Genomic DNA, 25423 nt, shown 5'->3' with positions numbered 1-25423 from the left:
ATATTGAATTTTAAAAACTAAAATCAATTGTTGTAATGATAGACTGGAAAGGATTTTCTTTTCTTGTTTTTCTGGACATTCTCGATCAAGCTCCACAAATCAGTCAAAACTCTGTTAAAAGGAAGAGGTTCCTATAGTGACTGAAATGGAATTATCTACAGTTGGATGGGGATTTGTAGACAGAATGAAAATAATTTATAGGGATAATTTATAGAGATGATCAGTTTATCAAATAAGATATGTTCCTAGAAAGTAGTAATACATAGATAGAATGTTACATACATAAAATTGTTGTAAAATAAATTAAGTAGCAGTCCAATTGTAAGTAGTGTTTTAAAGGAAGCATAATGATTTAAAAATCCTCCTGTCAGAATTGCCTGTGATAGTCTGCTTGTGCAAAAGTATCATCTTTTAATAAAGGTAGGTAATATGAGAAGCTTTTACACAGAAGACAGAAGATCCTGTGCTTGTGTTCTGGTTGTGCCATTTTCATCCCTTAGAAATCCACTTACCCTCTAAGTTTATCTATCTCTTATTTTTCTTTATATTTTTAGGACATTGTGATTAATACATCTTAGTAAGACCACTAACATGTTATTTTATCTTTTTCTTTGTCTAAAACCTTCCCTTCTGTACAGCTTATCAAGATGGATTTTGAGATTCAGTAGCCTTGGCATCAACTTCCATTCATTAGCTCTCGATCTTGGATATTTATTTAATGTCTCTAAGCTTCTGTTTTCTCATCTGTATGGGGAAGCTCATAATTATTCTTATTTGTAGGATGGCATAGTATGTGTAAAGACCATGCCACAATGCCTCCCATCTATAGTAGTCATGAGCTATATTCCAAAAGCAAGGTAATGTCAAAATATATTTTGTAAAGTACTTCTAAATTTTCATATGCCTTATTTTATGGCCTGTCATAACAACTGTATAAGTTAGGTTAAATAACCACTAATTCTATCCTATGAAGAAGAAAACCAGGTAAACAGTTGATTCAGACGCTTGGCAAGCACAAGTTGCAGAACTTGGGTGAGAAGCCACCTTTCCTCCCCACCCAATACTTGCTCTATGTGATGTGCTATGCTTCAGCCTGGACTCCTCAGGAAACATGGAGTGTAAAAACAGAGGATAGAACTATGCACTTGTTCTTATGGAACTGAAGATAATTTGGGGAGATAAAATATAAGCACTGATAAGAATTATAGTGATGATAAGTGAGGGCATCGGATATATCAGAAAAGGATCAATTAAATATGACCTATGACCTGGAACAATCAGGGAAGAGTACACATGCTGGCAGGAGGGATAGTTTTCAGATTGGTAATGGAGGAGAGAGAATGTAACTAATTTATTGAGCTATTTCTGTGTTCTAGGTACTGAGATAAGTCCTTTCACCCACTCAACAATACTGGAAAATTATTACTAGTATCCTAATTTTAAAGATCAGAAATTGAGGTGAGTGGATACATCTCTTTGTCAATAGCAGAGTCCATGAGTACAAAATGTAATTTGATTGCTTAACTCTAAAGTCCATGATTTAAAAAACAAAAACAAAAACAAAAAACTACAGAGAGTAGAAATGTGAGACCAGAGCAATCTGATGGGGAGAATAACATAAATAAAATTTCAAGGCCAAAATCAAGGAAGGAGGGAATTTTTTTTTTTAATTTTGTTTGAATCAAAGGGCATTTGTTTGAGATCAGTCGGAGGTGTGTTTTGAGAGATAGACTGGATCTAGATTATGATGATTTACAACAATCAGCCTCAGTGAGGAATTTAAACTGATGTGACAGGCAATAGGGAGCCAATGTAGCTTCTTGAGTAGGAGAGTCACATGAACATGACTCTAAAGTAGCTATTTTGTATTGAGGGTTTAAGGAGAAACAGACATTGGAATGAGTACTTAATCTATATTGTACTCATTACAGAACACAGACACACAGACGGAAGGCAGCAATATTATACTGAAAGCAAAGATTAGAGTTATGCACCTGTAAACCAAGGAACACCAAGGATTGTCAGAAACAACCAGAAGCTGTCAGAGAGATCATGGCCCTGCTGAAACCTTGATTTCAGACTTCTAGGCTCCAGAAGTGTAAGAGAATACATTTCAGTTTTGAGTCTCCCTGTTTATGATACTTTGTTATAGTAGCCCTAGGAAATGAATACAGACATTGCTGATTCCATTTTGCAGATGAGAAAACAGTCTCAGAGAGATGAACTACTTGGTCACATAAGTGAGGGGCGATATCAGCCACAAGGATTTATAATCTAGTGGTAGAGCAGAGACCACATGAGTTACAACAGAAGTCAAAAATTGGTAGCCCTCACAGATGGCATCAGGAGCATCATGTGTTTTTTTGACACTCACAGATGTAATTTTATGGCATTGATTATTTAACAGAAGTTAAAAGTTATGAGATTTCAAATAAAATTTTGGACTATAGTGGTCTCTTGCCTGAATTTCCACATGACAATAATTAGCTGGAACCAAGTCCATAGAGCTACATTTATAGTCTCTATTTTCCCTGTTCCCACCTAACCAGATTATCTCAATTTCTGTTTCTTGCCAAGCCCATGGTCTTGTTTACATTTGTGACCTCTGATTCAGGGATTACAGGCTAGATTTTGGACTTAGCCCTCTGATTCAGGGATTAAAGGCTAGATTTTGGACTTAGCCATTCTTTTTTTTTTCCTGTCATATTTTTATTTTTACTTACTAATTTTTTTTGAATTTTTGAATTTTATTTTATTTATTTTTTTATACAGCAAATTCTTATTAGTTATCCATTTTAGACATATTAGTGTATATATATCAATCTCAATCTCCCAATTCATCACACCACTGCTACCACCCCCGCCCCTTCCCCTGCTTGGTGTCCATACATTTGTTCTCTACATCTGTGTCTCGATTTCTGCCCTGCAAACCCGTTCATCTGTACCATTTTTCTAGGTTCCACATATATGCAGTAATATACGATATTCATTTTTCTCTTTCTGACTTACTTCACTCTGTATGACAGTCTCTAGATTGATCCACATCTCTACAGATGACCCAATTTCGTTCCTTTTTATGGCTGAGTAATATTCCATTGTATATATGTACCACAACTTCTATATCCATTCGTCTGTCGTTGGGCATTTAGGTTGCTTCCATGACCTGGCTATTGTATATAGTGCTGCAATGAACATTGGGGTGCATGTGTCTTTTTGAATTATGGTTTTCTCTGGGTATACACCCAGCAGTGGGATTGCTGGGTCATATGGTAATTCTATATTTAGTTTTTTAAGGAACCTGCATACTGTTCTCCATAGTGGCTGTATCAATTTACATTCCCACAAACAGTGCAAGAGGGTTCCCTTTTCTCCACACCCTCTCCAGCATTTGTTGTTTGTAGATTTTCTGATGATGCCCATTCTAACTGGTGTGAGGTGATACCTCATTGTAGTTTTGATCTGCATTTCTCTAATAATTAGTGATGTTGAGCAGCTTTTCATGTGCTTCTTGGTCATCTGTATGTCTTCTTTGGAGAAATGTCTATTTAGGTCTTCTGCCCATTTTTGGATTGGGCTGTTTGTTTTTTTAATACTGAGCTGTATGTGCTGTTTAGATATTTTGGAGATGAATCCTTTGTCTGTTGATTCGTTTGCAAATATTTTCTCCATTCTGAGGGTTGTCTTTTCGTCTTGTTTGTAGTTTCCTTTGCTTTTCAAAAGCGTTTAAGTTTCAGTAAGTCCCATTCATTTATTTTTGTTTTTATTTCCATTACTCTAGGAGGTGGGTCAAAAAAGATCTTGCTGTGATTTATGTCAAAGAGCGTTTTTCCTATGTTCTCCTCTAAGAGTTTTAAAGTGTCCAGGATTACCTTTAGGTCTTTAATCCATTTTGAGTTTATTTTTGTGTTTTGTGTTAGGGAGTGTTCTAATTTCATTCTTTTACACGTAGCTGTCCAGTTTTCCCAGCACCACTTATTGAAGAGACTGTCATTCCTCCATTGTATATCCTTGCCTCCTTTGTCATAGATTAGTTGACCATCAGTGCATGGGTTTATCTTGGGGCTTTCTATCCTGTACCATTGCTCTATATTTCTGTTTTTGTGCCAGTACCATATTGTTATGATTACTGTAGCTTTGTAGTATATATAGTCTGAAGTCAGGGAGTCTGATTCCTCCAGCTCTGGTTTTTTTTTTTTTTTCCCACAAGACTGCATTGGCCATTCGGGGTCTTTTGTGTCTCCATACAAATTTTAAGATTTTTTGTTCTAGTTCTGTAAAAAATGCCATTGGTAATTTGATAGGGATTGCATTGAATCTGTAGATTGCTTTGGGTAGTAGAGTCATTTTCACAATATTGATTCTTCCAATCCAAGAACATGGTATATCACTCCATCTGTTGGTGTCATCTTTAATTTCTTTCATCAGTGCCTTACAGTTTTCTGCATACAGGCCTTTTGTCTCCCTAGGTAGGTTTATTTCTAGGTATTTTATTCTTTTTGTTGCAGTGGTAAATGGGAGTGTTTCCATAATTTCTCTTTCAGATTTTTCATCATTAGTGTATAGGAATGCAAGAGATTTCTGTGCATTAATTTTGTATCCTGCAACTTTACCAAATTCATTGATTAGCTCTAGTAGTTTTCTGGGGGCATCTTTAGGATTCTCTATGTATAGTATCATGTCATCTGCAAAGAGTGACAGTTTTACTTCTTCTTTTCCAATTTGTATTCCTTTTATTTCTTTTTCTTCTCTGATTGCCGTGGCTAGGACTTCCAAAACTATGTTGAATAATAGTGGTGAGAGTGGACATCCTTGTCTTGTTCCTGATCTTAGAGGAAATGTTTTCAGTTTTTCACCATTGAGAATGATGTTTGCTGTGGGTTTGCCATATATGGCCTTTATTATGTTGAGGTAAGTTCCCTCTATGTCCACTTTCTGGAGAGTTTTTATCATAAATGGGTGTTGAATTTTGTCAAAAGCTTTTTCTGCATCTATTGAGATGATCATATGGTTTTTATTCTTCAATTTGTTAATATTGTGTATCACATTGATTGATTTGCGTATACTGAAGAATCCTTGCATCCTTGGGATAAATCCCACTTGATCATGGTGTATGATCCTTTTAATGTGTTTTTGGATTTTGTTTGCTAATATTTTGTTGAGGATTTTTGCATCTGTATTCATCAGTGATATTGGTCTGTAATTTTCATTTTTTGTACTATCTTTGTCTGGTTTTGGTAACAGGGTGATGGTGGCCCCATAGAATGAGTTTTCTCATTCTATGCAAGGAGTGTTCCTTTCTCTGCAATTTTTTGGAAGAGTTTGAGAAGGATGGGTGTTAGCTCTTCTCTAAATATTTGATAGAGTTCACCTGTGAAGCCATCTGTTCCTGGACTTTTGTTTGTTGGAAGATTTGTAATCACAGTTACAATTTCATTACTTGTGATTGGTCTGTTCATATTTTCTATTTCTTTCTGGTTCATTATTCGAAGGTTATACCTTTTTAAGAATTTGTCCATTTCTTCCAGGTTGTCCATTTTATTGGCATAGAGTTCCTTGTAGTAGTCTCTTAGGATGCTTTGCATTTCTGCAGTGTCTGTTGTAACTTCTCCTTTTTCATTTCTAATATTATTGATTTAAATCCTCTCCCTCTTTTTCTTGATGAGTGTGGCTAATGGTTTATCAATTTTGTTTATCTTCTCAAAGAACCAGCTTTTAGTTTTATTGATCTTTGCTATTCTTTTTTTTTTTGTTTCTATTTCATTTATTTCTGCTCTGATCTTTATGATTTCTTTCCTTCTGCTAACTTTGGGTTTTGTTTGTTCTTCATTCTCTAGTTCCTTTAGGCATAAGGTTAGATTGTTTATTTGAGATTTTTCTTGTTTCTTGGGGTAGGCTTGTATTGCTATAAATTTTCCACTTAGAACTGTTTTTGCTGCATCCCATATGTTTTGGATAGTCGTGTTTTCACTGTCATTTGTCTCTAGGTATTTTTTTGTTTTCCTCTTTGATTTCCTCAGTGAGCTCTTGGTTATTTAGTAACGTATTATTTAGCCTCCATGTGTTTGAGTTTTTTACGTTATTTTCCTTGTAATTGGTTTGCAATCTCATAACATTGTGGTCAGAAAAGATGCTGATATGATTTCAATTTTCTTAAATTTACTGAGGTTTGATTTGTGACCCAAGATGTGATCTATCTTGGTGAATGTTCCGTGCGCACTTGAGAAGAAAGTGTAATCTGCTGTTTTTGGATATAATGTCCTATAAATATCAATTAAATCTATCTGTCCTATAAATATCAATTAAATCTATCTGTGTCTTTAAAGCTTGTATTTCCTTATTAATTTTCTGTCTGGATTATCTGTCCATTGGTGTAAGTGAGGTGTTAAAGTCCCCCACTATTATTGTGTTACTGTCGATTTCCTCTTTTATAGCTGTTAGCAGTTGCCTTATGTATTGAGGTGCTCCTATGTTGGGTGCATATATATTTATAATTGTTATATCTTCTTCTTGGATTGATCCCTTGACCATTATGTAATGCCCTTCCTTGTCTCTTGTAACATTCTTTATTTTAAAGTCTATTTTATCTGATATGAGTCTTGATACTCCAGCTTTCTTTCAATTTCCATTTGCATGGAATATCTTTTTCCATCCCCTCACTTTCAGTCTGTATGTGTCCCTGGGTCTGAAGTGGGTGTCTTGTAGACAGCATATATATGAGTCTTGTTTTGTATCCATTCAACGAGCCTGTGTCTTTTGGTTGGAGTATTTAATCTATTCACTTTTAAGGTAATTATCGATATGTATGTTCCTATTACCATTTTCTTAATTGTTTTGGGTTTGTTTTTGTAGGTCCTTTTCTTCTCTTGTGTTTCCCACTTAGAGAAGTTCCTTTAGCATTTGCTGTAGAGCTGGTTTGGTGGTGCTGAATTCTCTTAGCTGAATGAGATCCTTGCCAGGGAGAGTAATCTTGGTTGCAGGTTCTTCCCTTTCATCACTTTAAATATGTCATGCCACTCCCTTCTGGCTTGTAGAGTTTCTGCTGTGAAATCAGCTGTTAACCATATGGGAGTTCCCTTGTATATTATTTGTTGTTTTTCCCTTGCTGCTTTCAATAATTTTTCTTTGTCTTTAATTTTTGCCAATTTGATTACTATGTGTCTTGGCATGTTTCTCCTTGGGCTTATCCTGTATGGGACTCTCTGTGCTGCCTGGACTTGGGTGGCTATTTCCTTTCCCATGTTAAGGAAGTTTTCGACTATAATCACTTCAAATATTTTCTTGGGTCCTTTCTCTCTTTCTCCTTCTGGGACGCCTGTAATGTGAATGTTGGTGCATTTAATGTTGTCCCAGAGGTCTCTTAGGCTGTCTTCATTTCTTTTCATTCTTTTTTCCTTTTTCTGTTTTGCAGCAGTGAATTCCACCATTCTGTCTTCCAGGTCATTTATCCGTTCTTCTGCCTCAGTTATTCTGCTATTGATTCCTTCTAGTGTATTTTTCATTTCAGTTATTGTATTGTTCATCTCTGTTTGTTTGTTCTTTAATTCTTCTAGGTCTTTGTTAAACATTTCTTGCATCTTCTCAATCTTTGCCTCCATTCTTTTTCCATGGTCCTGGATCATCTTCACTATCATTATTCTGAATTCTTTTTCTGGAAGGTTGTCCATCTCCACTACATTTAGTTATTTTTATGGGGTTTTATCTTGTTTCTTCATCTGGTACATAGCCCTCTGCCTTTTCATCTTGTCTCTCTTTCTGTGAATGTGGTGTTTTTCCACAGGCTGCAAGATTGTATTTCTTCTTGCTTCTGCTGTCTGCCCTCTGGTGGATGAGGCTATCTAAGAGGCTTGTACAAGTTTCCTGATGGGAGAGACTGGTGGTGGGTAGAGCTGGCTGTTGCTCTGGTGGGCAGAGCTCAGTAAAAATTTAATCCACTTGTCTGCTGATAGGTGGGGCTGGGTTCCCTCCCTGTTGGTTGTTTGGCCTGAGGTGACCCAACACTGGAGCCTACCTGGGTTCTTTGTTGGGGCTAACGGCAGACTCTGGGAGGGCTCACTCCAAGGAGTACTTCCCAAAACATCTGCTGCCGGTGTTCTTGTCCTCACAGTGAGACACAGCCACCCCCCGCCTCTGCAGGACACCCTCCAACACTAGCATGTAGGTCTGGTTCTGTCTCCTATGGGGTCACTGCTCCTTCCCCTGGGTCCTATGTACACACTACTTTGTGTCTGCTCTCCAAGAGTGGAGTCTCTGTTTCCTGAAGTCCTGTCAAAATCCTGCAATCAAATCCTGCTAGCCTTCAAAGTCTGATTCTTAAGAATTGCTCCTCCCATTTCCGAACCCCCCGGTTGGGAAGCCTGACATGGGGCTCAGAACCTTCACTCCAGTGGGTGAACTTATGTGGTATAAATATTCTCCAGTTTGTGAGTCACCCACCCAGCAGGTATGGTATTTGATTTTACTGTAATTGCACCCCTCCTATCATCTCATTGTGGCTTCTCCTTTGTCTTTGGATTTGGGGTATCTTTTTTGGTGAGTTCCATGTCTTCCTGTCAATGATTGTTCAGCAGTTAGTTGTGATTCCGGTGCTCCCACAAGAGGGAGTGAGAGCACGTCCCTCTCTTAGCCATTCTTAATAATAGGAACACTTCACATTGGTGTAATGATTGGTGTGATAATTACTCAAGTCTCAATTTCCCTGCCTGTAAAATGTCTGCCTTGAAGAAGTTATTGGATTAAATTTAATGCTTGAAAAACAATATCACTTGTTGAATAGTGGACATCCATTAGTGTAATTATTGCCTTTACATAATTCTTCAAGTATCTGTAATGCTAGTAGAAAATGAGAAGTACCCTAAGACAAAGGTTTTCGTAAGAGAAAAACAGTATATTTCTGCAAGGAGTTCAAAAGAGTTAAAAATTGCATCTGTTTCAAGGGTGGAGGAGGGCGGTATAAAGAGACTTGGAGATTATATTGATTAAAACAAAAAAATATTTAAGGCATAAATAGTATTACATAAGTTTCATAAGCAATGTGGTATGCAATACTAATTTGCACTATGAATTTGAGGAGATAATTATCATCACACGTCATAGCCTTTTAACCCACCTGATTTGAATGCTTTTATGGTGGAGATTTCCTTGCATGTGGCTAGTGTCCCACATCAAGCCACTGTGCATCAGGTTTTTTTCTGTTTTGCTGTCTGGAGAGTTTCATCAAAGTCCTGAGGGTTGCTCAGCTGTGAGCATGCACACCCAGAAATTTAGGTGTAAGTAAAGGCATGCCCCCGGCAAACTTCAACTTATGGAGAGCAATAGTCAGTTGATAAATATCTCCAATTTCCCATGTTCTCAGAAGGTAGATTCTACAGGATCCCAGAGGATCCCCAAGGAATATTGAAATCCGGTTGCTCAGGATAGTTATGAATTCATTAATGCAACTTTTTTCAGGTGATTTTCTCCCTTTCATCTCCCTTTCCACTCTGCTTCTAGGGGCATCCAAATTGAGAAAATATCTTTATCACCATCACCATCATCATCATCAACATTATCATCACCCTTGTTGTTGTTAACATTGTCTTAACTGAGCACTTTCTGTGTGGAAAACACCATGCTTAATTTCCTACATATTCATCTAATGTAATTCTTACTACACGGATATTGGTAGTATTATCTCTCCTCTTGGATAAAAGTCTGTAGCTAAGGTTAATTGCACATATAATCACACATCTTATAACAAGTTAGATTTGAATGCATATCTAAATTATTTTAACTCCCTGAAACCAGTCTAAACATAGTACTAGGTTGATTTATTTTCAAGAGCCTGTGCATCAATCTTTTTACCTTAGCTTTTAAAGTCTGAAACTATGTTCCTGATGTGTCTTACCAGACTTATTCCCCACTGTTCTCCATGATATGTATTCACTAACTTTAGGCAAAGCAAGCCACTAAACAATCCCTCAAGTATTTGTCTTGTCAGCTAGGTCAGACTACAAGCTTTCTGTTTTTTGAGTTTTGTTTTGTTTTTGTCTGAGGGAGGTCTACATATCCCTCAGTTATTCTTTCACTACTCCATGAAGAGATCATTAAATGACAGGTAAAGTACATGTGGCAGGAATGTATAGACTTATTTTCCATGGATAAGTGGAACTGGAGATAACACAGAGAGGAATATATAAAACAATATGGAAAAATCACTGTAAAAATTAAGACGTATTTCAGCTGTCTAAATTTCTTCACTTAGGCCTGCATATTGCATGGCCACCTACTCTTTCCATTTTTTGATTTATTGAAGTCTGGGAATTGGTGACCTCAACTCATAAAAACTGTCTAGAAAACTATGTCCTTGAGATTGAAGGGTAGAAATCAAGAAAAATCTTCCTCCCATGGGCTTTGTTAGTGGAATCATCTGGGTCCAGTAAAGAAGTAATCCCAGGTATTCTAGTGATTTCTTCACCCATGCATGTTCTTTCACAGAGCGAATTGCATTTATTGCTAGTAGTCACTGAAAAAAAAACAAGAAAATGTCATTCTAACATATTTTTTAATCTTATAGCCTCCTTTCCTCTCCATCATTATACCCCACCTCTCCCTCTCTCTCTCACAGACACATACAAAACACACACTTATTCATTCACAACACACTGCCCCCACCTTCCCACAAATAATGAAATCTATATTTTGCTTCTTCTTAAAAAAAAACCAATTTAGCCCAAAAGGCTTTGAAAACAGATTTAAAAAGAAACCTCTTTTTTTCAGCAATAAAATATTGTATTAAACATTCATCTCCAAGTTGCTCAGTCACTTAATAGCAAGATAAAAGCAGTAAGAATGTAAGGTCCCAAGAGGCACTGAACACATTTTTTGACTTTTACCAGGCTGTTAAGTACCATTGAGTCAAGTGAAAAACACTGGATGACAACAAGAAATTTGAAATTCTATGTCCCTTGTGCTAGCACTCACTCAACAGTAGGCCTAGATGATGATCTTCAGTTTGTCCTTAAAATTAGGAACAGTTCCAGTTGTCCCATAATTGTAAGACAGTAATGCAGCAATATTGGAATATTCACTAGACCCCTAATAGTTAAAGTCTGTGCTTATTCCAGAAATACTAGAATTACCTGTAGATCATAAGAAATGCAGAATCTCAGTCCTATGCAGACTTGCTGAATTTGAGTTTGCATTGTAATAAGATCACCAGGTAACCACCTTAAATGTATTTAAGTTTGGAAACACTGCTCTAAATGTTTCTTCCCACTGAAACTCTCTGAGCTACTACAAGATATAAACACAAAAAAAGTTACCAGAAGCAATCCAAGGTTCTGAGCAGGCAGCAAAAAATTTAAACTGAAATCATATCATGAAAAGATTTCAAAGCCACTGAATTTGGATTCAGTTGAAGTACAGCTTACTCATTAAAGAAAATTAATAGTAAATGAATCTTAAATGAACAAATTCTTTGCTTTACTCTCAAAGTAAGTTCCACTTACCTACTTTCTCATTGACAATCAAGTGTATTTCCCATTAATGAACTCAAAAAACAAAGAGTTAATTATTTTTAGAATTTTTTGGGATACAAGAAGAAATAAAAAACGTGGAGGACTGGCAAATTTTCTTTTAGTCCAGAAGGCTAGACTGTCTGACATTTTCTACAGGAAAAAGAAAAAAGAGAGAAGAACAGTTTGGCAAATGCTACCTTAAGCCATTTCCTGAAATAATAGTAGCCTTATCATGTCTACTCTTAGTCTCCAATCACCAAGTGTGTCTTTATTTGATCAAGAACGATAAGAAACTGCAAAGAGACATTGGTAGTGGTGTGCAGCAACATTACTCTCAAATGACTAGGAATGGTCAAAAAATTTGACGTAAGTGATAATGCATGTTCTGCTAGACTGATAATTTATGTGACTGAGTGACTGATGACAGGTACTAAGAGTCAAATATTAGGTGGCTTAGTAATTGTGATACTGAGTTAATTTCATAACAAATTTTAAGAGTGTTGGTAATTCAAAGTGTACTAAAATGTATGTAAGTTTCTTAGATGTAATGGCTACTATTGATATGAATAAATGAATAATTGACTGAACTTAACATACATATTCAAAAAATGATTTTGACTGCAAAGAGGTTTGGCTTAGCATAAGAAGTTGAAGAAGTGTTTGAATAGTAATTTAGTGATGAGGTAGTATTTTAATTACCTGTGTTCTGCACTGGGAGAACATCCTTGAATAGGGAAACAATCAGACCAGTGTCAAAATTAGATATATCCTAGGATACTTCACTATGATTTTAGATCAGAGTCACTTAAAGCTACTTGTGCACTCAGTTAATCACAGACTTGGTTTCTCTATGGTTGACCAACTCTGTTAAATCAGAGTCTGCTCATTCTCATTGATAGACAATAATGTGTGTGGGTTTGTCACATGGCTATGTATGACTAAATAACTATTTGAATATAATGCCCTTTTCATTACAAAATTATCCTTGCTTTATTTTTTTAAACAGATGTCAGGAGAACACACACAGGCAAAAAGCAGAATTTAAATGCTATGACCTCCATACCACTGGTGGTCCATTAGGAACCAATTTGCCATGAATTGCATCTTGTACTCTGGTTATTTATGTAAGTTGCTAACTGCAGCTATTGAGACCAGAAAGACTTTATCTCTAGAAATCAGTTAAGAAGTCATAATACTCCAGGCAAGTGCAAAGTTAAGAAGAGCTATTGTACATTGAAATGGGTAAGAATTTCAAGGAAATGTCACATACCCCAAGCTGAGACATCTCAGTGCGATAGGAAGAAAATGCGCAGCTCACAGATCAGATTCTCTCCCAGATGTGAAAAAGAAGAGTGGAACGTATATCTAACATTATGGCTTTCAGGGGCACTCCCAAGGGACTGTTTTCTGTCTTATTTGAGTCGGAGAACTGACAGGGAAACAGCATACTTTGGATGCTTGAGGGTCTTTGAGAATAAAGGAAAGCTCAACACCAAAGAACCTGCAGTACTGCAGACAGACACCAAAGGGAGGAGGAGATTATGACCTCGAAAAAGAAACATGTAGTCTCCTCTAACTGGGAAATTATATACCTAAGCCCAAATAAAACACAACCCCAGAAGAGGTAGTGAGGCCCCTAGAATTTCTAGTGAGGCTTATTGGTGAATGTCTTCTCTTATCCAAACCCAACCCAGAAAAAGTGGGAGAAACGATTGTTTTTTCAAATGCCCAAATCCCGAGGGAAAGAAAATGATGCGTACAAAGAAACAAGGAAAAGTGGCCCAATCAAAGGAACAAAATAAATCTCTATAAACTGAATCTAGAAAAAAGGAAATCTATAAATTACCTGATAAAGAATTCAAAATAACTGTCTTAAAGAAGCTCAAACACAGATTGAAAACTAAATAAAATCAGGAAAATGATGTATGAATATAATGAGAATATCAACAGATAGAAACTACTAAAAAGAACCAAACAAATTCTGAAGCTAAAGAATACAATAACTGAATAAAGGAATTCACTCAAGGGGTTTAACGGTAGACTTGAAAGAGAAGAAAGAATCAGCAAACTCAAAGATAAGTTATTTGAAATTCTCAAGTCACAGGAGCACAAAGTAAAAGAAAAAAAGAAAAGAAAAATGAAGAAAGCCTAAGGTACTTATGAAAAATCATCAAGTAGACCAATATACACATTATGGGAGTACCAGAAATGAGAGGCAAAGGAGCAGATAGTCTATTTGAAGAAATGTGGCTGAAAATTTCCATATCTGAAGAAGGAAATGGACATCCAAATTCAAAAATTTCAATGGATTCTAACTAGGATGTGTCCAAAGAGACCCACACCGAAACACATTATAAACAGATGGTCAAAAGTCAAAAACAAGTAGAAGATCTTGAAAGCAGCAAGATAAAATTGACTCATCATGTACCAGGGAGCTCCCATAAAATTATCAGTGGATTTCTCATCACAAACCTTACAGGCAAGAAGGTAGTAGAATGACATATTTAAAGTGCTGAAAGAAAAATAATTGTCAGACAAAAATGTCTTTCAAAAATGAGGGAAAAATAAAAACTTTCTCAGATAAACTAAAGATGAAGGAGCTCACCATTACTAGACCTGCTTTACAAGAAATGCTAAAGAATGACCTGGGAGACTGGTGTCATGATTTTTCTGTTAGCCTCCTGAAAATCAGAGGTCATTCTGCTCTGACACACCCCAATTTATTGAACTCTGAAAGAGCTTGACAGACTGTTTCCTTTGGGAACAAGAGTACTGATACCCATCCTGTGCCCAATTTAATTCTCGGGTGATTCATAGGTTCAAATTCAGATAAGATTAGCATCATAATAGTGGGAGGTCAGTAGAGTCCCAGATTCTTCCTGACCTTTATCTTTTATCTCAAAAATGCTGTGAAAGGCTCTCTGAGCTCCTTCTTTTCTTCCTCCTATTCCCACTTTCACTTCAAGGTTGTTCACATAAATCTTCACCAAGCCTAGTGAGGAATGTAGCCCTTTTTGAAATTATTTCTTCCCCATGACTTCTCCTCTTAAACTGAGAAAGACTCACTAGCCATGGCTCCTTCCATTCACCTTTGTTGTGCAGTTGAATGGGAAGCAAGGTGGCCCTATTCTTTTAGGTAGGGCGTGTGCACAGATTGAGAAATAATGATTACACCTTCCTATATATATGTTTATAATTATGATTTCCTAAGAAGTTTTTAATTATTGTCATTTCCCAAGACATTTTTGGGTCACTGAACCTTGGATTGTAGCAGGCACTGTGCCCATAAGACATTTGCTTCACCATTCCTTGGGAAGTGAGAAGTAAAAATATAGAACAAATGAGAAAGCACATACAGTTAAATGTATGCAATTAAAAATCTTCAATTCACTGAGGTTTAACTAGAAGGTAAAACCAGAATATAAGGAAGTGTTGCCACCTAAATCAGGTACTAAGACTTCTTTTTCTAAATTGTGGCTAAAATACACATAACATAAAATTTACCATCTTAACCAATTTTGTGTCCAGCTCAGGGGCATTAAGTACATACATTCACATTGTTGTGCAACTATCATCACCATACATCTCCAGAACTCTTTTCATATTAGAAAACTGACACTGTACCCATCATACAATAACTCTTCATTTTCCTTTTCTACCAGCACCTGGCAACCACCATCCTACTTTCTGTTTATATGAATTTGACTACTTTAGCTAGTTCATATAAGTGGAATCATACTGTATTTTTCCTTTTATGACTGACATTTCACTCATCATAACATCCTCAGGGTTTATCCATGTTGTAGCATGTGTCAGAATTTCCTTCCTTTTAAAGCTGAATGATATTACATTATTATTACAATATATATGTATGTAATAATATTACAATATTTTTGCAATATATATACATATGTAACAATACAAATATATATATACACACACAATTCGCCTATTCATTTATCCATCAATGAGTACTTGAACTGCTTCTACCTTTTGGCTATTGTGAATAATCCTGCTATAAACATGGGTGTACAAATATCTGTTCAAGACTCTACTTTCATTCTTGTGGATATATATACCCAGAAGTGGAATTGCCAGATCACAGTATAATTCTTTTTAAATTTTTTGAGGAACAGTTACATTGTTTTCCAAAGTGGCTACACCATTTTACTTTCCCACCAACAGTGCATGATGGTTCCAACTTCTCCACATTCTTGCCAATACTGTTATTTTCTGGCTTTTTGTTTGTTTTGATAGTACACACCCTAATGTGTGTGAGGTCGAGTGAGACTTCTTGACCTCTTCCCATCATGCTTCATCCAAGCTCTGGGAAGTCTCCAGCCACAGGAATGCTGTGTGTCCCTGTGAAGCCGTTTTGGTTTTAGAAATGATAGTGTTTTCTTATCCAAGGCTCTTCCTCTTAAGTTGGCTCCATTTTAAGGGACAATGTCTGGCAGAGACCGAGGAAGCAGATTCTGAAGAAGCCAGAATGGTTGAATTAACGTTTTAATTGCTGACCTCATGTAAAAACTTAACAATGCCTTGGTTTCCCCATCTCTCAAACAGGTTTCATGATAATTCCTATACTGTAGTGTTATTGCATATGAGTATTTAACAAGCCATTAAAATATCAATAGTACCTAGCTTAGGGGAAGTGCTCAAAAAATACTATTATGTGTGTTCATGTAACAACCCCATTCCTCTTATTAATTCATTCAACATAAGTATTCAACATGAATATATATTGAGAATTAATTCTGTGTGCTAGATACTATTATAGATGCTAATGATACATTAAAGCAATATTTAAATTGACAAAAATTCTGCCCTAACAGAATGTACGTTACAATGGGAGAGACAGAAATACTTATTAATTGCATACAAAATACTTTGTGTTAAGAGTAATACACATAAGGAGAAGAAAATAAATAGGGGGAGCCAAAAATCTTTGGGAGTATTGAATTATATATTGAGGTGCCAAAAAAGGCTGCAACAAGAAAGTCACTGACCTTTATAGCACATATAATTAGGTATCCCATAAATAAATTCCATGTGGCCAGCTGCTTTACCTTATTTGTTGAAAACTGGAGTAAAATCTAGACACTAATACAGATGTTAGTCCTTAATACTTGATAAATGTTTTAGCAATTAAAAATAAAGAAAGCAAAATTTGGGAGTTCCCTGGTGGTTCAGTGGTTAAGACTTCTCCTTCCAATGCAGGGGTGCAGGTTCGATCCCTGGTTGGGGAGCTAAGGTCTCACATGTCTTGCGGCCAAAGAAATCCATAAAACAGAAGCAATATTGTAACAAATTCAATAAAGACTTTAAAAATGGTCCACATCAAAAAAAAAAAAAAAAAAAAAGGAAAAAACTTCTTAGAAGGTTTGAGGAATCACATTTTTCACTAGTAGCTTATACGTGTGCCATGATTTAATATATACATAGAATCTGGGCCAGATGCCACAATTTAAGTACCAGTGGACCAAGGAATACACCAATTGAATGAGGCAGGTTGGAGTCAGGAGATCTGTGCCCACCTGGTGAGGTTCCTCAGACCTAGCTGACTTTGCCTAGGAGAATGAAGATCAAGTTTAACTTACATATGTGTATTCTGTATCTTTAATTTAAAAAAAAATTTTTTTCAACTGGTATACTATTGCTTTAAAATACTGTGCAGATTAAACAGAGCCTGTCTTTGGTTCACATTTAACCTGCAGGCCACCTATTTGTCTTCTGTGCTCTTGGCAAAGAATTCCATTTATTTTCTTGGAAATAGGATCCTCTGTTTTAGCAATGTGTAGTAGAAATTTGGGAACTTTTTAACCTATGGCTTTCTTAAAGTATTATTCTTCTTTCCCTTCCCACTTTCCCAGCCAAGCTTGTAGGAGGCACTGTGTCCTTTCGCCATAGGGAATATTTGTGGCAAGGCAGAAATTAGAAATGACCAGAAAGACACTGGGATCTAGAGAAAGAAAAGAGACAAGACACAAAAAGAGTGGCAATGTCATTGTGGAAAACACAGAGAGAAAAATTTCGTCCTCATAAAAATAGAGTTTCCTTCTCATGGACTGGGAGACGAGGTAGAAGTGTTTGATTTTCCCATCCATCCAGGACAACACACCACTCTGTGGCAGCACCCTGAGGTGGTGTCCTGACCACAGCCAATGGCCAAATCATAGAACAAATATGTAGGTACCAGGATTCCCAAACTCAGCCCTCGTTTTCAGTTTTCTGGAATCCCAGCAGAGAGCTACTAGATATGAGAGTCCATTACTGGCTTTAAAAATGAAAATGTCATTGATTACAGTGTTTGAATGGAAAAATAGGATTTTCTTTTCTCATCTTTCTGGACACCACTCAAGCATATGTACATTTAACAAGACTCCAAGAAGAAGACGGGCCTCCTGTAATGACCAACATTGGAAATTATCCACCATCCTATTTGGATAAGGATTTGGATTCAGAAGAGAATTTGGACTCAGATATAATGATAATAAAATAAATGAATGAGGGACTAAATGATAAGTAGTGTTTTAAATGACAAGTAATGACTTGAAAATTTAAATCCAGGCCCACTCTAGATTTCTATACTTTGATTTGCTGCTGACAATTCAGATTTGTGATGATAATAATAGTGTGGATGTAGAGGATAGGTGTGACTTAGGAGGCAAAAAGTCCCTAGATGAGATATCTACCTGTGTTATTTATAGCTCTTTGGGAGACCCAAGTTTTTATCTACTGTTCCTCTGTCTATTCTTAGGTATAGACAGCCTAGAGTAGATCTAGTGAATACATCTTAGCAGGAACACTAATCAATTATAAGATTTCATTCTTTTTCCAGAAACTCTAACCTCTCCCAAATTTGGATCAAATCATCCTTGATTCAAGTACACTGTATAGTTGTGTGATGTTGAATGAGCTAGTTAACCTAAGCTTCAGTTGCCTAATATGTACAATTATCTTAACTGTATCATTTCTATTATCTAGATTTGTTTTGGCAATTTAGTATAATAGGTATAACATCATTGGCTGGTCACAAATAAAAGTGATTTCTGTCATATTAGCAATAGTCTTGAAGGAGAGTATCCTGGTAGCTTACATTTCTTTGTAAAGTACTTATAAATCTTGATATCCCTTATTTAATTCTCTTTTTAAAATTCCCCTTTTAAGACAAAATGTATCTCTGTTTTAGGAAGAAGAATACTAGGTATCAATGGTTCAGAGATTTGCCCAGCGCAAGGGACCCTCTCACTCAATACTGGGCTCTGTGTGGCTTGCTGCTTGCTCCTCATCCTAGCACTGTGGTAAGAAATATGGAGAACATCAGCTGTTGAGATAAGATTCAGACCCCACCCTTTTTTGTTTGTTATATACCTTGCTTTATTTTCATTTTACCGTACATGATGGTGGGTGTTTCCATGGTGAATTTCATGTTATAATGAAAGTTTTTGTCCTGTCCACTTGCCTTTGGAAGTTTATTTCTTCTTGCTTTCAAAGGAATTTTAGTTACAAATATTCACACCTTTTTATATGTCATATATGTTGATTATTTTCTAATGGTATCCAGCTTCTGCACCCACTGCTCAGCAATCCAAAGCAGGAATGCACAGTCAGAACACAAAACCCTGATATGTGGAGGACAAGGCTATTACTTCCCATTCTGAATCCAAGAAGTGGCACCATAAATGCCTACCATGGGACTTGGGAAAGGGGTTAACCAATACTGCGCTCAAAGTTGAAATGGACTGAAATTAGCTGAAATTTACCAGCGAGGTGTTCCCTGGAAGCTGCAAGTGTTCAAATAAACTCCAGAGTTCCAAAATAGTAACTTCAGAATGTTTCTGTCAGGAGGAGAGAGATGGATTCTGGCCACTTCCTACTTCACTACCTCCCTGATATCACTCACTTGGACTGGTTATTTTTTACTTGCCATCCCAAGATCCATCCTCTGCCCTTATCTTCCCTGTTTTGTGACTATGGATCATACCCATTGGACTACTATTGTCAACAAATTTGAATTGTGTTTGCCCAATAGGATGCACTACCTGGGGAATGAAGGAAACTGGAGAGTAGTAGAAGACAGAAGTTAAGATAGTCTACACTTCCACATACCTACACGCCCCAGTGTTAGCACAATTCTGTCAGTGGCTGTGTCTTCTATGACTACGGTGCCTTCTGGATGAACCCCTTCCTCAGCTGTTACCACATCACCACAGTCTGGAACAAAGTGTGTGTGTGTGTGTATAATTTCTAAGAAAAGTGAGCAGTTTTTGGTTTAATAATAATCAAATAACTACAATAATAATGACAATATTATGGCTGAAATACATACACACACGGGCACACAAATACGTATGTGTCTATATGCGTGTACATATATTTGTATATGTATGTATATACACTGCTCAAAGGAGGTATAGACAATTATAGATACCAGGTTTAAAGTTTTAAAGCTTAAGAAAGCAAGCTCCAGGAAAGTAAACGAATGACCTCAAATTACAAAACTATTTAGTCATTAGAGTTATATGGGCATGTAGGTTTATATGTACTGCACAGAGGAGGGACTCTTTCCCTTGCTGTGAGATTCTTTTCCACATGCACATTGTAGCCTACAAACTCAAGCAGCCCTTTCACCTAAGTGATGTCACGATTGGACCCATTGTGCCTAGAGAGGTGGATAAACTCTGGGTTACAGATGATGAGAACTAGTCCTCCTTCTCTCATATTGGATAAGTCTGCAGAATAAAGGCAAGTTAGATGCATTGTGTTTCTTCTTACATATCCACATCATAGTCAGAGTTACACTCTAAAAGATATGATAGCTACTTGTTTGTCTGCTAGCTTTTCCCAGAACTGTTTCTTCATTCTTCCCTACTAATGGATAGTAGAAGGAGTTTCTGAAATGAAACAGAGGCAATGGGGAAAAACTTTTAACTCAGGGTATGACAAAAAGAGCAAAATGTCAGAGTGGTAAGCAAGAACAGACATGAGTTTTTTACTCAATGATTTTGTACAGTTTGTTAGAATATTTTCTCTCCTTGTTTCCCTCCTCTCTTCCATTTAGTCAAAGCTTATCTAATATTCAATATTCATCTCAAATTTTTTGAGCATTGAAGATATTCTCCACCTATATAAATCTACACTAAGTTCCATGACCCTTATAGGGACATTATTTTTAATACCTATATATTAAAATATACATATTTTAACATCTATATATAATGTATTGCATCAGGATTATTTCATTATTGCATAAATAATATTCTCTTTTTTGGGGGAGTAAAATTGCTTTACAATGTTGTGTTAGTTTCTGCTGTACAATGAAGTGAGCCAGCTATATGTATACCTATATCCCCTCCCTCTTAGACCGCCTTCTCCCCCCATCCCACCCATCTAGGTCATCACAGAGCACCGAGCTGAGCTCCCTGTGCTATACAGCAAGTTCCCGCTAGCTATCTATCTTACACATGGTAGTGTATTTATGTCAAACCTAATCTCCCAATTCATCCCACACTCCCCCTCTATGTCCACATGTCCGTTCTCTGTCTACATCTCTATTCCTGCCTTACAAATAGGTTCATCTGTACCATTTTCCTAGATTCCACACATATGCATGAAAATATCTACCTGTAATTGTATTTTAACTCCTATAGTGCCTTAAGACAGAATTAGAAAATATAACTTTCAGAACCTCTGCATATTTCGTATCTAGGGAAACTTCCACTTCATTTTACCCTCCATTTCATTCATTGATCAACTTATCCTTCCAGCCTCTTTTTTGTGTAGTTCCAGGAATTTTTCATGAGAACAAAAGCTTAAGTTTTCCTATGAGTTTTCTGCATTCTGACTCTGGTCTTCTAGCAAGAATTTCTGCAAAAGTTTTAAAAGACATGGCATAGAGTTGTGATATCTAGTATATTGGCTCTCTCGTTGGTCCCAATACCCTATATTACCCTAGAAATCATCACAGAGAAGGGGACTTATTCTCTTGAAAGAAAGAAGAAACCTTTGTAAGAAAATATCTTAGCTTTTAAGAGTTATAGTTTTGTCCAACATCTTGTTAACAGAGATGAATTGTCAGGCAAGAGACAGCTCCTTTGTCAGGAAAGTTATCTGATTTTGAGATCTACACACAAGATTCAGAAATGCATGCATGTGACTCTTTGGTGAAGACTAGAAGGAAATGTGTCTAATAATAATAATCTATTGATCTACCTCAATTCTTGGAATTCACTAAGAATCTCCTTTAAGTCTAGTCTCTGATTCATAAGGATTGTCTGGCTTGTCCCTGGGAATAATAGGGGAAGTGACTTTTGTTATGCATAGGTCCCTCCCTCTCTTCTCCCAGATTAAAAAAAAAGATCTGGGTTCTTGCTTCAATTGAACAATGGAGGAAATGTTTTGTTTGTTTTGTTGCTGTTGTTTTCCTTTCCTTGCTCAATGGTGGAATAGGTGAGTGACAGGACAACATGAGGCCTGCTGTGGTGTTGGTGGCAGGATTGGGTAGAGGAAATGTCCTTGCTGAAGATCCAGAGCTCAGAACAAAGGTCAGTCTCCTGGAGCAAGCGTGTTGGTGATGATCAGGAAGCCAGGTTCCAGCTGGAGAATATTGATAATCATTTCTTCCCTGACTAGTCTTTAGCTTACTTTTGGGAGACATGACACCCAAAAGCTCCAAATGAGCTTCCAAAGAAGGGAACAGAACTGGACAGAACAGGTCTTTTGGCTTCACTTACTATAATCCTAGAATAGAGTAATAAAACGATGAGATTAATGGTGTACTTGATGCTGAGTCACAAATAACAGGATTCCCATAGACATCTATTTTATCAGTTTAGCGTCATTTGATAGAAAGCCCTGCTTGTTCAATAATCACTATAGCTTAATAGTCATAAGGATGAACTTTGGAAGCAGCCTTGAATATTCTTTCTACCATCTATTAGCCAAGTCAACTTAGACTTCTTAATGTCTCTGTTCTTCAGTTTCCTCAGTTGAAAAGGGAGGACAAAAATAGCACCTTCCTCATTAGATTTTTGTGAGCATTCAGTGAGTTAATATTGCTACATGAGAAATGCTTAGAGCAGTGCCTGCATATATTAAGCTTTATTTTAGTGTTAACATCATCATTATTATCTAGCTACTACAAATATAATGTGGACTCAGAAAACAATGGAATCATAATTAGATATTATATACACATGTGTAGTTCATATTGAATCACAAGGAAGCAATGTTCCCTACCTGACATTGCTCCTGCAGATTGAGGTGAGTTAGTTAATCTAGAGTTCAGTACTGTCTTTGATTCCAGGGACTGTGAAACTGTCCTGCTGCTTTATCATAGGCTCCCTTTTTACTTTTTATCTCATTGTGATTTCATCCATTCCCATGATGTTAAACTGAGAGCTCCCAGCTATATGTCTCCAATTCCTCTGATGTCTAGATTTATGTAATCCACCATCTTTTTAACATCTGCTCTTGGATACATAATAGGCATCTTAAATTTAATGCATAAAAACTTTTGATATCTTCATTAATACTAGCTGATTTTCTCTCATGTTTCTGCTTCTTAATAAATAACACTATTCTCCATTCATTTGCCCAAGTTGAACACCTAGAGATCTTCTTTGACTCCACTATTTCCCTCATCCTCTACCAATTCCATCCTCCTCCAGTATACATTTTATTAGCATATCCTGTTAACTCTACTACCAAAATGCATCCTATTTATCAGTTCTTACCTTCTCACTGCTACCCTCCTATTCCCATAACACATAGTCTCCCATACAGATCATTGAAACAGCCTGAAAACTTAACTTCTCTATATCTATTCTTATCCTACTATTTTCCACTGTCCCAATAGTGACCAGAAAAGCCTTCTGCCTTCAGTTCAATGTCTTTCAGAACAAAGATCCTACAAAAATACCAGTGTAAATATCCTCGAGTAAAACTTAGATCATAGGGCTTCCCTGGTGGCACAGTGGTTGAGAATCTGCCTGCCAATGCAGGGGACACGGGTTCGAGCCCTGGTCTGGGAAGATCCCACATGCCGCGGAGCAACTGGGCCCGTGAGCCACAACTACTGAGCCTGCGCATCTGGAGCCTGTGCTCCGCAACGGGAGGGGCCACGATAGTGAGAGGCCCGCGCACCGCGATGAAGAGTGGCCCCTGCTTGCCACAACTAGAGAAAGCCCTCGCACAGAAATGAAGACCCAACACAGCCATAAAAAAATAAATAAATAAAAAAAAAGCCTGCTGCTAAATTAAAAAACAAAAAACAAAAAAACTTAGATCATAATCATAGACATCCATCAGACAATTTCACAGTCCCTTCTCTAAGGAGAAACAGGGTGTCAGAGATTTCTCTGTCTTCACAATTAAATTTATCTTCTGAGCAATTATATTGGCACTGAATGAAACACTCCAGTGGCTTTTCATCCTACTTAAAATAATATCCTTGTGACTCTAACATGCTATTTGAAGACCTATATGATCAAGTCCCTGGTTAAACTTTGACTTTATTTCATTCTTGCCTAGCAACATATATAATTTTTCTGTGTGTTTCTCAAACACTCCATGCCTGTTACTGCCTTGACACCTTTGTACTTATTGTCCTCTACATTTATGGTTTCATTTCCCTAGACCTTTGTAAGACTGGATTTTATTACTTACATCATTTGAATGACCTGACTACTAATCCAGGTAGCCTTTCAGTCATTTTCCATCCTAACCTATCCCCTTATCGTATTTTGTTTTTCTTTATAACTCTTTTCAACATCTGAAATGTTTTTTTTTTAACTTCTAATGGCCACTCCCTCCCCACACCAGTCTAAAATCCATATGAGTCTTATTTTTAAGTTACGTATGCCCAAGATGAAAAATACTGTTTGTTAGTAGTTACTAAAAGTTTTTTTGAGAAAAATGAACCTGCACCAGGTTAAGAGCTGTGGGCTTTGGCCTCAGGAAAGTGGGAAGGCCATGTGTTTTAAGTTATGGAAAGACATTCTATTGAGTTCCTTATTTTGTACCTGTTAAGCTGACTATTGACATTAATATTTAGTATCTTTCATGAAGGAAAAGCATTTGGGTATCTCACAGTGAAGACTATGAAAAATATTTCTAAGATTTCTAATTGTAGAAAAAAAAGAATGTAGGGAAAAGAATAACAATTTGTTTGTGCAGAAGGAGTAGCATGTTTGTCCTATCATTTTTGAAAAATATGAGTTGTATATTTTGGTGGGGGGTGGGAATGTTGCTAAAGACATGGCTTAAAAACATATCTAAATCAACTAAGTAGAGAGGAGGGGAGGAGGAAAGTTCTTCTACTTTCAAGAGCTTTCATGGACAACAAGGGCCTACTGTTAATGAACAAAGTAAAGTTCTTTGTCTTTTATTTACTTAGAGAGATTAGAATAAACTCTTCCAAATTATTTCTGTAGGACTGAATTATTATTCTCTAATATCATTTTCAAACAGAGAGTAAGATATTGTCTAAACATGAAGCAGAGACCTGGAAGGTTTTTCAAGGACAAAGCAAAGGAGAACAGAGAAAGCAGGCCAGCATGGTCTGTGGCACATGAATGGGCACCTGAGGGTGAGTAAATATGAGGGTAAGAGCTCATGAGCCACTTATTAACTGGCAAGTGAATAAGAAAGCAGATATTAGGTACAGAGATACAAGGGTAAGTTGAGACATCCCTTGAACAGAATTGAGGAATCTTACCTGAAGAAAATCCCAACTTGTAAGCAAGGGTAGAATCTTTCTTGCAGATTTGGCAATAAATATTTATCTAGCATAAGACTCCTTGAGAATCACAAAGTCACTCAAGTCATGAGTCTCAGCTACAGTGTAACATTACGCTTTTTCCCTATTTTGATCTCATCTTGGTTCAGCACCTTTTTACTTAGTACGTCATCCGAGTTATTGTGTT

General features: G+C 36.7%; 1 long non-coding RNA gene across 1 annotated transcript in view; it reads left to right on the top strand.

Moving 5' to 3' along the window:
• LOC137772660 (uncharacterized) overlaps window positions 1-25056 on the top strand; it is a 53367-nt gene extending 28311 nt beyond the window's left edge. Inside the window, exons 2-3 of the long non-coding RNA XR_011075512.1 lie at window positions 18688-18799; window positions 24969-25056. This is a non-coding gene — a long non-coding RNA (uncharacterized lncRNA). The remainder of the gene's footprint in view (window positions 1-18687; window positions 18800-24968) is intronic.
• The last annotated feature ends 367 nt before the right edge of the window (window positions 25057-25423 follow it).

Source organism: Eschrichtius robustus, chromosome 11 (assembly GCF_028021215.1).
Source record: "Eschrichtius robustus isolate mEscRob2 chromosome 11, mEscRob2.pri, whole genome shotgun sequence".
Taxonomy (NCBI): Eukaryota; Metazoa; Chordata; class Mammalia; order Artiodactyla; family Eschrichtiidae; genus Eschrichtius; species Eschrichtius robustus.
Note: the sequence above shows the minus strand (reverse complement) of the source record. Positions and strands in the feature narration are given on the sequence as shown.